At 37.1% G+C, this 16,132-nt stretch overlaps 1 protein-coding gene across 18 annotated transcripts in view; it reads right to left on the reverse strand.

Annotated features, from left to right (window-relative positions):
• Window positions 1-16,132, reverse strand: part of ZBTB20 (zinc finger and BTB domain containing 20) — a 453,552-nt gene that overhangs the window by 387,750 nt on the left and 49,670 nt on the right. For 17 of the 18 annotated variants that reach the window (XM_035541102.2, XM_035541088.2, XM_035541105.2 and 14 more), the window contains exon 2: window positions 5,151-5,210. The gene's annotated coding sequence lies outside the window, so the exon portion shown is untranslated. The remainder of the gene's footprint in view (window positions 1-5,150; window positions 5,211-16,132) is intronic. The other variant, XM_035541086.2, reaches the window with a different exon arrangement.

The following is a 16,132-nucleotide window of genomic DNA, read 5'->3' on the forward strand; positions in this document are numbered from 1 at the left end:
AAGATCAGTATTTTAATCTGTTTGGACATCTGAATATTGACATCTGGACAGCAAAATAACTATTTTTTCTTTCCACTGAAGGTAAACTGAGTCAGTGAAAGAGAAGAAAGGCTTTATTACCAAATTTTGTTCTATGTCCCAAAAATGCTCATGTGTCATCAAAAATGTGTCATCTGTACCACATCCACCAAGTATTACAAGATGACCCACACTTAAGATGAAAAAAATCTGACTTAAACGAAAGTTTTGTCTTGGCTTCCACCCCAGCAGTCAATACAACTGCATATATCTGAGCAAGAACCATGGTGGTTAAATACCTTCTTCTGAATCTCAAAAGACTTCACTGATGTTCTGTTTCTTGCCCATACTTTTTTTCACTCCCAGCGGACAGGGACGATGTCTTTTTCAGAAAGAATGTGTCAGATCATGGCCCCTGGCAAATCAACATGAATCGCTACGAAAGAAAATTTTAACATCCTCCAACTCGACTTTTAAAGTGCTAAATGAGGAAACCTGTTGTGCTAGCGTGTTGATTAGAGGAACTGTAAATGTCTTTACCAAAATAAAACATTCTCTCTCCCATCTTTTCTTTTTATATAGGAAAGTATACACTGACCTTGCATTGTTAGTTTTACTACAATATCTGCTGAAAACCACAGTGCATATACATGCAGGTAAACATAAACACACACACACCACTGAACTTTGTGTTGGCAGCCAGACTGTGGTAACCCATGTCCCCTGGGCAGCAATCAGCTATGAAGGAACAGGAAAAAGTGAGTGTAATGATTAACTAGCCCAGTGGGCTATTATTCATGGCAGATAGAGCAGCAGCATTGCACACTGTGATGCTGGTCGCCTCTCCCTCTGGAATGCTGCCGGATGCCTAGAATCAAACTTAGCACAGAAAAAAAACAGCAAATCTAATGTCAACATAAGAAAGCAGCTGAATTTTGCCTCCTGGACTTTGCATGTAAGGAAGAAACTTGCAGGAGCAAAGATTTTCTGTTAAGCTTGATGTTGAAAGGATATGACAAATATTCCTATTTATCAAATATGTATGCGCAGTTTATGGTAAGACTAATAAGGTTATTGGTATCAGCTATGGGCAATTATTTTCTATACAGCATGAAGTAAACAACTTTAATGGCAACTGGCAAGTACCAATGTTGTTAGGAGCAGCCATGGTATTAATATTGGAGCAGATGGTTAAAGGGCATCCATTTAGTTGAAAGACTAAACAATGGGTTTCCCTCTAGCCAATCAGGGAAAAATCAAAGTCATCATAGCTGTTCCCCCTCCGTTGGTGCTTTACCCTGCAGTCCCCAGAAAGCTCCAGAAATTCCTTCAAAATTCTTTCAAATCTTTCCAATACTTTTCAAGTAGTGCATCAAAGGTGAGCATACCACAACACCCACTGTACTTCTCCCACTGTTACCGCAGTCAGCATTTAGCAGTGAGGCAATACACTACTGCCTGGACTTCAGCTTTGGGAAAACAAATTCAACCTGATCTCTTCTAGTTTTCAATGATTTAACCTCATCAGTCATGATAAAGAAGAAAATTAAAGTTTAAGCTTTTTATTATTTTTTTTACAACAAAAGCATTTGCTATTTATTTAAGAAGACCTTGAAAAAAACTATTTAGCAAAAAAAAAAAAAAAGCAAATTCTTTCTTTCAATAAGCTCTCTTTCCCTCTGAAAGGCTTTGCTCTGTGTGTGGATTATTCATTTACTTTAATTATTTTGAAGTGCCTCTGTTCGAGTGGGCAGGAGTTAAGTATCCACAACATCAGCGTAAGTCCTAGAACTAGTTGTTGTAAACAAAATGTTCTGCAGTGGCCTAAATCTGCATAAGTAGCAAGCCTTGAGAAATTTGGAAGTCCTTTTCTACAAAGAGTAATTCTGGGGACCCTGAAACCTATGGGACCCAATTCCCTGGGCATATATTGTGGGACTTACATTGTATAGACGGGTCATATCTCTCTAATCATGAATGCAGATATAAATCCTTCTTCTCATCTTGTAGGAAAACAAACTTGTTGCTCCTATTTAAATGTGGAAAGCAAAATCTCACCTGTAAGAGGCTGGTACAGACAATGCAACTGACCAGACATTTTCATCTACCACAAATAAGGGTTTATTAGGACACAATGACCAAGTGATACAACAGAACTCAGAGAGTCAGAACAACATAAGCAACTAGGCATGTAATCAAAAACAAACAGCAATCTTTCATAATCTCTGTAATCACCTCTCTTTGTCTCACGCACATCCACACATATACCCATGTACAGTAACAGGAATACGTAAGTTGTTGTCCCTTGTTAAATGTTTTCAGCCCAGATGTCTTCCTGGTTAATAAATACACATACTAAGAACAACAAGAAAACAAGCTCTAAGAAAAAGTCCTTGGAAAACTTCAGACGGAAGACTTTGGATGTAGTTATGTGAAGACATTCACAGAAGGGAGAAGAAGAACAAAGTCTGAGGAAAATATACAAGATTAAACCATTATCACTTCAGATGCAGTGGACTTTGACTTGAACAAGGATTCCAAAAATAAACACAACTAACATTTAAATCACAAGCTCTATTTTCAGTGACACCCTTTCTCACGTGAATGTATGTACACTCAAAAACAAAACCCCAGCAGCTAACATCCACAGCTTTGAGAAATTTTGATCTCAAGGATCGAGCTAACATCCAAACTTTCCATTGTGTCCACAGGCTTCTACGATTACGTTCTTAAATAAAAGCACAAATGAAACGAAACTAAAACCTAACAGAGAGAAACCAACTGAAATCAGCTGAAATGAGCATATGGAAGGTATGATGTAGACATCTGGAACACCAGAAAACATCACCTCTGGTAAATCTCGTTTTGTATGTCTCCCCACTTTCAATCTGCATTCCTGTTCCTTGTGCATACTTCCACATAAATGTATAGCTCCTCTGCAGTGTTGCCAGTAGTTACACCCAATACTTACAGGTAAGCCTGCAACTCTCTTCCTCTACAGAGGTAAAAGAGAATGGAGGGAAATCAACAGCATGAAGGAAGTATGAAGTATGAAAACAATTCTGCACTTTCTCACACGCAGTTGGTTATATCTTAGGAACAGTTGCTTTAAAATACAAGTTGTTGTTGAGGTTTGATTTAGAAATCCCTGTCAGTTTTGACATTCAGGTGAAAGTATTACTGCTGGCTCCAGAACAATTTGCATATCTTATCACTAAATAAAATGTCTGAGGTGTATACCAATCTGATGAAATTATAAACAAGAGTCCACAAAAGCACACGTCTTCCTGTTTGATTTCTGTCCTCTTTACTAATCTATAATAAATTATATGATCATCTCATTCTAGCCAGAGGTTTAACTGTGCATGTAAAAAGGAAAATGATAGCAGCCTATTCTTTTTCACACTTTACAGCTGAGAACCTGACAAAATTGTGGATTTGGTGAACAAGCAGAAAAGCTTATTTTGTTACCATCTACCCCTCTTTATAAGCCACACAACTGGTAGAAAATCCCATGTATTTATGTATCTTTAAAAAGTCTCACACACTCAACATAAACAAGTAAATAAATACAATAAAATACACCTTTTTTTACTGCAATGACTAATATACATGCTTAACTTTATGTCCTGCAATTAATCTCATCTACTTCAACAGGATTACTCATAATGCTGTGAGTGAAATACATGTGTAAATCCTTGCAGAATCATGGCCTGAATTGCCAACAGCATTACATGGAACAATTAAATGCCCAGGCCTAGAATGGCTCTTCAGAAAGATTAGAAGAAATCTTTAGGCATAAGAGGTAACAAAATCTACTCCAGGGAGAAACTATGAGAAGAACAGTGTTCAGGGAATTGTCTTCCCTTGGGAAATTCACCTGTCACCACATTCTTCCAGTAACATTACATTTACCTTCTTCATCTACCAGTTATCACCTTCGCTCACCACTCTTTTCTCACTCATCAAAAACCTTTCTCCTTCTCCGCACATCCTCCTGCAGCTGCTTTGTGCCAAAGGAGACAGGAGATACATCTCACTTCTTTTTATTCTTTTGTGCAGTAAAACAGGATGAGAGCACACTCTGGCCCTTATATTGACTACCTTAGTAACAAAACAGTTCACATGCTAATTAACTGAGCTGGGTGCACAATTGAACAATGTCACCAACTTCGCTTCTTAACCTGCTACTGAATCATTCACATGCTAGTCTCTTAACCCTCTCACTGAAGATTATTTGTTCAGTATACCCTATGGACAATCCTTAATCTGTATTTTCTTTACGTGAGTTCATTACAAGAAGCTGCTGATCAAAATGTATACAAATTGAATATCCAAACTGTCTAGTTCCACCTCCTGATGAGTAGCTGACCACCTGGCTTCCTATGTAAATACTCACAAATGCTATATCAAAATTTTTCTCTGTACATTATTTAGTGTTTGACTAAAATCCATGGCTTCCACAAACACTTCTGCTTGACAAAGTCAATTCCTTAAAAGTTCAAATGACTATTTGTCACTAACATTTCACCTCTACTAATGAACTGCAAAAATGAATGATAGAAAATGCAAAGCTGTATTATGCTTAGCAGTTAACATTTTAATAAGGAGGAGATTAGCAATTTTTAATACCTCCAGTGCTTTGTTATATACAATAGCACAATAACTGAATATTTTAATTGCTAATTATTTAGACTTCATTCAGTTCTCACTCAGGCAAAACTCCCATTGAGGGACTCTTGCCTGAGAAAAGAGCTACAGGATTTGTCTTACTGTAATTTGAAAAAAAACACTTTATATATCATAAAAACTATCAAGTTATAGTGAGACAAAAATCATTAAATCCTTAGCAATATTAAACCCTACTGAAAGTCCCACTGACTCCTAACGCCAATGTTTTTATATTAAGTAAAATAGATAATTGCAGTTTACCAGTTGTAACTTACCTGCATAATTTAGGCCCAGATATGCTGGTGCTCTTAAAGAGATCTAATAATGTTTTGAGTCTTCTTATCGTACCCCTGCTTTTCTCCTGTGGGAAATCTCAGTTCAAATGTGATAGGGAAATAGCATTTCCAAACAATTACGGTATCAACACCTGTAGAAACCCAAAAAGTAGCATTTGATTTTACCTTTTGACTTCGGACTCCAAAAGGGTTAAGAGCAGCTCTCAACACTTCTTTTTTATGCTGCTGTAAAGAAAAAAAAAAAGAAAGAAATTTTAAAAAATGCTTATGTTTACAGATTTGCACACACAATACCTTCAGTTTTCATAACAGTCAAATAACTAGGAGTTCAGTGGGGGAAGTGGGTGGAATGCTGTATATATATAAACATATAACTATCTGAAGGAAGAACAAAAAAGTCCTACACATTAACGTTTAGCACACAGGTGACAAACAAATAAGCTAATTGTACATCCAACATGTCACGTTATGGGTGAACTTCAGAGAGAAAAGTTACACAACTGAACACCAATTTAGCAGAGAGTGATTCATACGACTTCATGCTTTAAAAAAAAAATTAAAAAATCTCATTTTTTCCATTAAGTGTAGTTTCATTCCTGCTAGGGATAAAAACAAATGGGTGTCACAACTGAAGTTTCACCAGTTATGTTTGCCATTCAAATGCATTTGTGGGAAAAGTTACAGGTAAATACTCTAACAGTTCAAGAGTTTAAAGAGGTTCTTTTATTCTCCTTAAATGAAGAATTGTGTATAATGTCTTTGCATCTGTCAGCTATAAATGGCTTTAATGACTAGAATGCTCAGAAAATCTCTCTATAGGCCGCTTTTTGAAAAAAGAATTAAAAGCAGACTTAGAACCATATAACACTAATTAACAAAATGTTCAGAACTGGCTGCCAAACAGTTGAGGATGGAGTATTTTGAAGTCAGAAATGAGACTTGGGCACTCCACTTCCACCAATTCAGAGTATGGTTTAGGGCCCTAATTGGCGTAACTTCCAGTTCCTGTTATGAGAGGTTCACTCAGGTTACAGCTCCCAAACCCACTTCAGCAGGGCTTCTTGCTTCCTCACAGGAGTTGCAAGATCTTTTCATTGCTCCCAAGTGCTGACCTTCCACCTGGGAACCCACGTCCAAATCTAATAACCAGCTCAAGTATGGCAGGAATGGGCTAACCAAGCATACTGGTATTCTGTAATCCTTTGCTGGTGAGGGGTTTTCAAAGCTACCCACAAAGGCATTTTAATCACTGAGATTTTGACCCCCTTGCCATACTGCAGAACTGATTCAGTGGCACTTATTTGTCATAGACTTGTTTCTCCAAAGCTCATATGATTTGCTGTCTGTTAATCTGTTAATGGACCTGTGATCTCTTACCTGCTAAAAGTAATTTGTTAACAGAAAAGAACTGAAAGAACTACTTTTCGGAGCAACTTTGCTTATTTGGAAAGAAAGGACATAAAGCATTGTTTTCTCAGGTTAAAGAAGACATAATGACAGCAGGCCTTCTGGCTCATCGTTCCCAAGCCTGACTTCCCACCAGATCCTTGCTACTACAGGTGCTACTACAGGTGCTACTACAGGTGCTACTGTTTCCACCTCGGTGACACACTCACAACTTCATTTCACACCTGCAGCCTTCCCTTAGTTTTCTGGGTGCTTCCAACCTCTGATCGTCACCAGCAAACCATGCCCCAGGTTCTCCATCTGGGGAAATTTCTCTGGCCTACGTGGGTCAGCTCGGAGTGCACAGAGCACACAGTCTGTTAGATGGTGGCTTCCACCGCTTTCAGGGAAGGAGGTTTATTTTGCTGGAACTAAGGCCGTGCAGCATGTGCTTTTAGCTTTCATAAGGTCTGCTGTTGCCTGAATAGACACGCCGGGCGGCAGCTGGTAGCACTTTCCAACATTACACAACCAGGTTCTCGAACAGTCTGTCAGTTCTGCGCCGACAATGAATAAAGCAAACCAGGAGGCCTAAAATATTGAGTAACGAGGATCAGGTTTTGACCTTTAGATGCTGGTAGATGTATTGCACGAGGGTATGTTTGATTTGAGCGATACTAGTAGGTATGAAACTGTGCTGTTTGCCTAATGTCTAACTCATCTAACAATTGAAGCTCTCTGCACTGGCTGGCAAACTACGTGCTGCAGTGAGAGATGGCTTGAATGCCTCTAGAATGTACTGGGGGAGCGCAGGAAGAGAGGGCGATGCTGGGGAATCGGAAGAGATGAAAAGCAGGAAAAAGTACAGGAAAAATCGATCACAAGGTGAAATAAATCTTTTCTGGTTTAACGTCACTGAGCAGTTGGACCTGTGGTGGTGCTCAGGCATTATCTCCTCGAGCTCTGCAAAGTCAAAAGTTTCAGTTTCTCTTCTCTGGTCTACTGGCATTTGAAATTTTGTACACCTACCCATGTCATACATAGCTATCTTTCTGTCAGTTACCATTCTTGCCAGAAAGTACTATACAAAGGTCTGTGTCATTGTAACTGCTACGTTTCTTTATTTTCACTACCGTTAATTTATCCTTTCCAAACTTTTGAATGCCAGAGTTTAATTAGTGATAACATTTCTGCCACATAGTTTTTAAAAACTATTTTTATATGGAATTTAAATTAATCAAGCCTTATATTTGAGATGGTCATTTGTAGGACCAAGACTGTTAACAGAGCTTATCATATCTAAAATTACACGCCATTCATTTTGTTTTAAATTCCACCCTCTGTGTTTACATTTAATGGTTTCACTTGGATCAACAGCTTATTGGTGACTCAAATTATATCAAATAATATGCTCAAAATCTGATGCAGCTGTATGACATCATGAAAAACTATGCACACAACTCAGGAAATTCACTTCGGGTCAACTTGAAAGTTAAGCCCCATGAACTAAGCAAAAGTGAATACTTTGCAGCATTGGCTCAAAACAGCCTTACTGACTTCAACATCACAAAATACACAATCCTCACAGAGACTTGAGGTAGATCACAGTAATTTTCCAGAAAAAATGTTGTTTTTTTTCAATGATGAAGTCAGTTAGTTAAAATACTTAGCTGTTTTTTAAAATGTCTAATCAAATCAAGATCTACCACAAAGATAAGAAATACAGAAATGGACAATTTAAATGGTGCTAAATTAAAAATGCCTCTTCTGCTATGCCAGTTGATTATACAGTAGCAACAGCATACAAATGCTGACAGGAAAGAACTATATATACTTGTTCACTTCTTTATGTTAATAACTTATAAGCTGCATGGCCTTTTGACTTTTGCTATGAATGAAAAAAATCCTATTCAGTGAACTATCGTCAGATTAAGTGAAACCAAGATAAGTACATTCCATATAAGAATATGTAAAGAATGTGCAAATTTTATTTACTTTTCTCTCAATTTATAGAACCTTTCCCAAGAGGGAGAAAATATTATAGGATGACAACTGTGAGGATCTTCTCTTTTTAAGACTCTATATCCAAAGAGTGAATTTCAAAGAATAAGATAAATTATTTTAGCATTACTCCAGTTCAGTTCCTCCAAAATACAATCATCATACATGCAAACTAAACTCCTGTAGCAAGTGGATGAAAGGAATCACTGTTGATTAATGCTAAGAATATAGCAGCCAAAAGGATTTCAGACAATGATTCATGGTAAGACTACCGGTAAATTCCTTGGTCTCTTGAGGTTCAGTCAACCTGGCATGAGCATTGTGTAAAGTATGTCCTTAGCAAAATGGACAGTGCATCACAGCAATGCACTTTTAAAAACAAAACAAAAAAACTCAAGTGTGAATGTAATGCTTATGAATAAGGCTACTGTGGCAAGCTTAAAGGTTGAAATCTCTCCTCTCATTTCCAGGACACTACTTTGAGTAGAACAAATTTACTCACATAGGCTCACCACTGCCCCTCTGCCTTGAACTGCGGGATCATGTTGAGTGGTCACATATTGTGACTGGTTCGACCTCTTCCATTGGATGTACAACAACAGACCAATTACTACTGACTGTAGTAACATTTTTCATGATACTGACTTCTGTCCACTGAGAACTAGACTTGAGAGTCAAGCTTGTCTGTCTGGGGGGAAAAATAAATAAAATGACTAGCTTTAAATTTCTAACATAAGGACAGATTTTAGAGAATTTCTACATGAAGACTGCCAAAAACAGACTACTGACCTGACCTGTGAGTGTAAGATAACAAACTGGATATGAATTGGCTTTTTGGCAGGAAAGGTTTTTAAAGAAACAATACTCGGTGTTACAGCACTATTCTTAATGCAGGATAAAATCTTTTAGAAAACAACTTACATTCTCTGTGCACTTCCAAATTCTACTTGAAGAGGACTATTTGCCCACATTTATCTATACGGAAGACTTGGATTAATAACCCTCTAGGATAAAAACAAAATGACCTTTCAGGCAAAAGTCATGCTATGGAGAAAAGGAAGTAGGGGAGCTTCTGTAACACTATCTACCAGCTTAACTTCCTCTTAACTTTATGTACTGTCTTTATTGAAACAGAAAATGTTGCCTGGAACACAAGAGGCAGAATTTTTAATATTAGAGGTACTAGTAACTAGCATGTATAATTCTTCAGAAGGAAATACCAATGCAGACAGTGAATTAAAACATGCCATGGTAACAGATGAAGACTTCAACTGTCAACAAAATCAGGCTATTAATTCTCACATAAACAGTCTTTTTAAATCTTTGATTTTTAATATACAGTCCAAAGATCACTCTCACATTTCAGCAGCTTTTGTCTTTTAATGCCAATCATTTCAACTGACTTTTCTCACTACCCTGTGCTTTCTCTCACCCTTGGAAAAGGTGAGTGAAAATATCAAATGTTATCTTACTCTGCCAAGACCAAAGGAACAGTTCAAATACTAAAAAAATTAGGCAATGACTTTGCTTAAGGTGGGGAGGGAATGATCAACAGTGGGGTGGATCCCTACCTCTCAGCAGAAAAAAAAAAAAAAAAAAAAAAAAGACAAACCCAAATCTCTACTTATTCTCTTTTTCAATCTATGCCTGGTGTAGCTTATGTAAACAGTAACTGAAAATTACTGGGTGGAAAACATAGAATAATTTTGCTGCTAATCAAGTGCCTTTTGTTTTTTGTTTTTCCTTCAAGAAACAGATACTAAGATTCAAGAGCAACCTGGCAAGTTCTTGCCCTGTTCATTACCACTGAGAGTAAAGATGCCCTGACTGATCTGTTCAGACTGAACTACCAGCTACCACAGAGTACAGTCTCACAATGAACAACTCTAAATATATTTGTGAGAGAAACACTGCTGCTGGCCTCTCTGTACCTACTCAAATGACAAAAGATTTCAGACTTCAGAGCCATCACCTTTCACCAAAATGTAACTAACTCACCTATAAGAAAACAGAAATATTATGTGCCTGGTGGCTTATTTTTTCCTTCAAATTTCTGTTCTATTTCTGAAAGAGGACAAGGCTGAAACTTTTCCTTGACTGAGATGTCACCTCGTAACAGAATCCTCTATCCCTAGCCACTGGCATCAGAAAGTAAGAATCAAAGGTACTGCTTTTGTCCAAAAAAAAAAAATTATCACCTTTAAAAATTAATTTCCTCAAAGCACTGGAAATTAGTTTGGGGGAAAGCATAAGGGAAGAGAGAAAGATGACAATTCTCCATTCTCTCCAGAGACCATGTGTCCCCACAGATTTTGGTTACTGTGCAACACTTAACTCCTTGATGGCTATTTTCTCATCTCCTCCTTGGCAGAAACTTCTTCAAATTTAAAAATCAGAACATAAGCCAAGAATATAAAAATAAATAAATAAAGCTCAACATCTATAAAAAGTACACAGACTAGCCTGCTTAATTATTAACAGGTAAACACAACAAATTCTGAATTATTTACTTAATCTTTTTCAGCTACAAACCTCAGACTTTTAGAGCATGAAACACATGCTTTATTTTAGGACACAAAGCAGATATTTTATAACGCTGTGTGGACTTTTTTTTTTTCAGAGGTGGGGTTGTTTTGAAGAATACACACTTCTTATTAACCCCAAAATACCTTCCTCTCACTGAACCCTGCTGGAATTTTAAATACAGAAATAAAAGTTTTAGTACAAAGATCCTGTATTCACGTGTTCACCAGTGAATGAGCTGGCTTGTTTCTGACTTGCAGCTGAGTGAAAACGAGATTCCTGTGAGGCATACGCAACCTCTCCTGTTTCCGTAAATCTGCTAGAAAGGAGCTGGGTTAAGAGAAGCTGGTGAAGGTTCCAGCCAGAAGTGCTACAAAGAAGGATAAAATAGTCTCAGGCACAAGCCCATTTTCTTTACTCAGTAAAGCTACCCTGCTGAAGTAAACCCTGCCTACCCCTCAAATGAAGTCAATGCCACGGGTCCCCGATGATCCTACAAGCAACTGGTCTAGGCCCAACCATCTTTACGTTCCTTCTTCCTATGTATAATTAGCCCTAAGGCAGTGCTGATCTGGTGCAGTCACTTTACTGGTGTTGTGTTGAAAATGGAGGAAGTTCCAAGCTCCTTCCTGGAGGTGTGATGAAGCAGTGACAGCCCTGCACATGACAAAGTTGGCGCATACCCTTTAAAGTCTTCAGCAATCAGCAGTGTAGAACAACGCTATCTCCATCTCAGTAACCTCAGGTTGAGAACCATGCAGTCACTGCCATCCAGAAAAATGCAAAATCATTATCATTAAGAAATGTGGTAGTGAATCTCAGACAATTTTTCTTAACCAGCCTTTCTTTGAAAAGAATTTCATAATATTGCTTTTGAAGCCCTGGATTAGTAAAGGTATATGCAAATATACTGAAGCTGTGTATGTGAATGATGCCACCAAAAATCTATTCCAAAGCTTTCACACATGAGCAGAAGTCTCTACAAGAATTTTAGGATAATATCTGAGAAGGTGTTAACAGACTACTATTCCCTCATCGTTTCTACAAAACTGTACAAATGTGAGATATTACATCATCTACTCTTAATTGCTATAATGGTCCAACATAATTTGTTTTCCCTGCTTTTAGATATTAATAATTTTGTCAATATTTATGTACCATACTTTGCTCAGCCTTCTAAAACCTTCCAAAGGTGCAATTCAGGAGATGAGACAGTTAAACACAGAGCTGGCTTAGCCTCTAATTTAGGTGGCCTACTTACGTTAGCAACATTTTATTAGCACGTTATGCTTTATGTTTAATATTTAGTACATTGTATGAAAATGGTTTACTGTGTATTGCTCACATAAATGACTTACAAATTCCGTTTGATACATAAGGAAAAATGTATAAGTAATACATGTATTTCTAAATATACCTAACACTGTAGAAAATAGGGATAAACAGAAGATGTAGAGAAAACACAAAAATGTATCCAATAATGGAGTTAAAAGCTAGGTTATAATGTGTAGACCAAACAGGCAGAATTGGGGATATATGCACAAAGCCCATCCCTCTTTTAACTTTTCATTTCAAAGCTTCCTCTGGAGGCCTTAGAAGCTCTCCAGCTGAAGGAAAAGATGACTTTCTTGCTGAAGTCTCACAAAGGAGGCAATTGTAATGAAACACACAGGAAATCTCCCGAAATCTTTCATATTTTACCAGACCCAGAAAGACGAAGTAGGATCTTTGCTAGAATTTATGCGCACTTTTGGGACCTTTTTCACGAGGCATGTAGATTCACTATGTCCTCGTGAATTATGCAGCCCCTTTCCAGTGTGTTCTTAAGCAATGTTAGCTGGAAGCGCCAGTGAAAGATGCCCTGTGAGTGAGCAATAGGTTGTTCCAAACGACAATAACTCAGCCAAAGCAGATTTAAGTTTTCCTGGAACAGCTGGAGAGCAGTTCTGAGTAAGGCATCCAGTTACCTAGCTACGGCGATATCTATTTAGGAGGTACTGATATTCAGGAATTATCACCGAAAAGGAGTTTTTGTTTGTCTTTACCTCATAGTTATGAGGAAAAGTACACTGGTTTTCATTCTCCTCCTATTTAAAAAGTGAATCAAAGATACACCAACAGGCATTTGTAAGGACCATATAAGGGAAAATTCCTCAGGTTCTTCTGAATTAAGCCTACATGAAAGGACCCATAAGCAGTCCCAGAACAATTCTTACTACCTTGGAAGTGCATGAAGAATGGATTTAGTCTAAGGGCTTCAGCTAGGTTCTTCTTAAATTTCTAAGTATTGGTAGCTAAGACAGATGCTAAGGCTTTAGCAAATACCAGACTTGTTTTCTGCGAAAGTATCTGATCGCAGAAAAAGCATTTTTTTCTACTGGCGAAGTATTTTTGGTATTATTACGAAAGAACCTTTATTGGCATCCCTGCCAAAATATCAGTTCCAAAGCTTTTCTCACTTTCTTCAGCTGATGTTTTGTCAAGTAACATTCAAAATCATTTTTATTTTGAAAAACAAAAACAAAACTGATCCTATTTCACATTCTTTTTATTCCTGTATTTTTGTGAATTTTTAATAGTTATTCCAATACATGTATAACACTTACATCCTAAAATGACTCACAATACAAAATTTCAGTTCGCATTTCCTCTATGAAAAAAAAAAATCTTTGAAAATGTATCTTTGCTCAGTTAGATTCAGTAGGGGACATTAAAAATTCAATATTTGCCATGTTGCAATGACTTCTGGACAGAAAACAGTTCCTTCAGGCTGCAGTAGGTTCTTCTAGTCTAAATATAAGGGGAATTATAAGTACATACTTGCAACAGTACTAAATATACCACAATGTACCACAATACAGCTACAATCCTGATTATCACCTTTTCCTTTATTTTTTCTTATCATTTCTTTCATTACAGATACAGTATTTATTTTTTATAATGATTAATATGCAAAAATTGGTTCATAGAAACCAAGTAACAAGAATGGGTCTAATTAAAAATTCATATTATTACAAAAATAACCATTAGATTAATCAATATGAAGACTGAGATATTCAGATCAGTAGGATTTTTTAGTTCTAACATTCATCCTGCTTTAAGGACATCAGGACAGTTGATTTAGTGAAAATCTTAGCTGAGATACATCAACACACAGTATTCAGATTAAAATCATGTTGGGAGCTATATTGCAAGCTAGTAGATATCTCCATTATGAGAATGCCTCATATTTTGTAGAATAAATATAATGTTTGTATAGATTAAGGTCTGACGGAAACAATTCAAGAGGGATTGTACACTTTCAGCTGAAGATACACCCGCAAAAGTGAATGGATAGTTTGGGATTAAACTAATATTTGCTGTAATCTTACCCAAATCAATGAGATTCAAAAATCAATTCAACTCATTCCTATTAAAGAACTATGTTTATTATGCTGTAGAGTTTTCAAATTATGAACACTTTAGTACAAATACTTTATGCAGTAAAATCTGTTTCTTCAAGTTGCTATCCCTCAAAGCATGTGATCCATTTGATACTATTATTTTGTTACATATACGTATATGACCTACATATATGACTTCTATCTACATTTTCCTTAAACATACACAAAATGACCTCCACGTTTTTCTCCATTTAGTACAGGTCGATGGATTATTCATGTTTTTGTCCTCTTATGAGGCCAAAACGAGACTAGACAAAGTTTCTGAAATACATTGTATTATAAAAAGCTGTTTTTCAGGTAATAAATTATTTATTTTACAGTAGAGTTTAGAGATTCCAGTGAGACCAATGTACCAGGCATTGCAGTGACACAGACTGTGAGATAGTTGTCACTTGAAAGAACTCTTCAGACAAGACAAGCAAGAAGTAGAAGTGCAAGAACTACTTTTTCAGATGCATTGAGACACACAGACTGGAGTTACTTTCTTAAGGTTACACGGGAAATCAGTGACAGAGTGCTGAACTTTTATCACAAGTTACACTCCACTGCTTTAACAACAAAGCCTTCCCTCCTATCTATTAATTACTATAAAAGCCACAACAAAAATCCCAGTATTACATCTGCCCCATTAACTCAGCATTTCCAAACATCATACCACTTTGCATTTGCATAACTCTAGCATGAAGAAATTCAAAGTACTATATACTCTGAATGAAGCAAAAACAAATAGAATTAGATTGTTCTTACTTTGGAAGCAGTAAAACAAACAAATGAAAAACAAAAACAAAAAAAAACACAGAAGGATTAAGGGTAAATTCATCTCACCTAACCTTGGCCATCTAAAAGACACTGTTTAGGTTGTTTCTTCTGACACTGGAACGAGGTGAGCATCTCGAGAGTGAGATTCCTTCTCTTCTCAGATACATGGCTAAGTAAATCACCAGAGAAGCCTCTCCCTTTCCTTTACCAATAAAGACAGCCCAGGTGCCATGACTAAGTGCCTGATGTTTATATGAATGAGCCAAAAATTCCTATCCTAGCACAAAGTAGATCTCCCCAAAGTTCCCTTGATATCTTTCCTAAGAGGCAAAACTCTGGCAGGCCAAGGTCTGTATGTGTTAGTGCACATATGCAAGAAGTTAGGTGCATACTGCTAGATCGATTAATGTACTGACAAAAATCAGACCAAAAAACAGAACTCATTGCTTCTTAGCATCTGCACAGCCCAAATGTTGACCACCATTTCTTGAGTTACTGACAATGGGAACAAATGGCAGTAAATCCCTAGGTCTAGCTGAGACTGGTGCAGCACTTAGCCCATAGTGCTAACCAGTAGAACCCCAGCAGGAATACTCAGGATGCTGACACAACATAAATAATGGTTATAAATAAAACTCACATCAAAATGAGATTTCTCAAAGAAAGGTGATGAAAGTCTGCTACCAGACTTTGATCAAAAGTCCTGCTATTCAGAGAGGAAATACTTCTGAATCCCAGTGAAAATGAATCTGGTTGTGACTGACATAACCTTTAAAGAACAGAAATGCTTATATCATTGTCTCTGTAAATCCAAAGATTAGATTTGGGGTCCAAAAATGCTTGACTTTTCCATGCCATCTTGCACACTTCTAATCTGGCACTAAACTGCATGATAGGATTTTGAAGCTCTAAACTAAATGTGAAGTAGTATTTCAAGTAGCTCTTCCAAAATGAAAGCTGGCTAACATAAAATTCAAATGATGCCTCTTCCAACATTAGAACGGACAACAGGCATGAAAACTGCAGTACCTCCAA

This window comes from Cygnus atratus, chromosome 1 (genome assembly GCF_013377495.2).
Source record: "Cygnus atratus isolate AKBS03 ecotype Queensland, Australia chromosome 1, CAtr_DNAZoo_HiC_assembly, whole genome shotgun sequence".
In the NCBI taxonomy this organism is placed as follows: domain Eukaryota; kingdom Metazoa; phylum Chordata; class Aves; order Anseriformes; family Anatidae; genus Cygnus; species Cygnus atratus.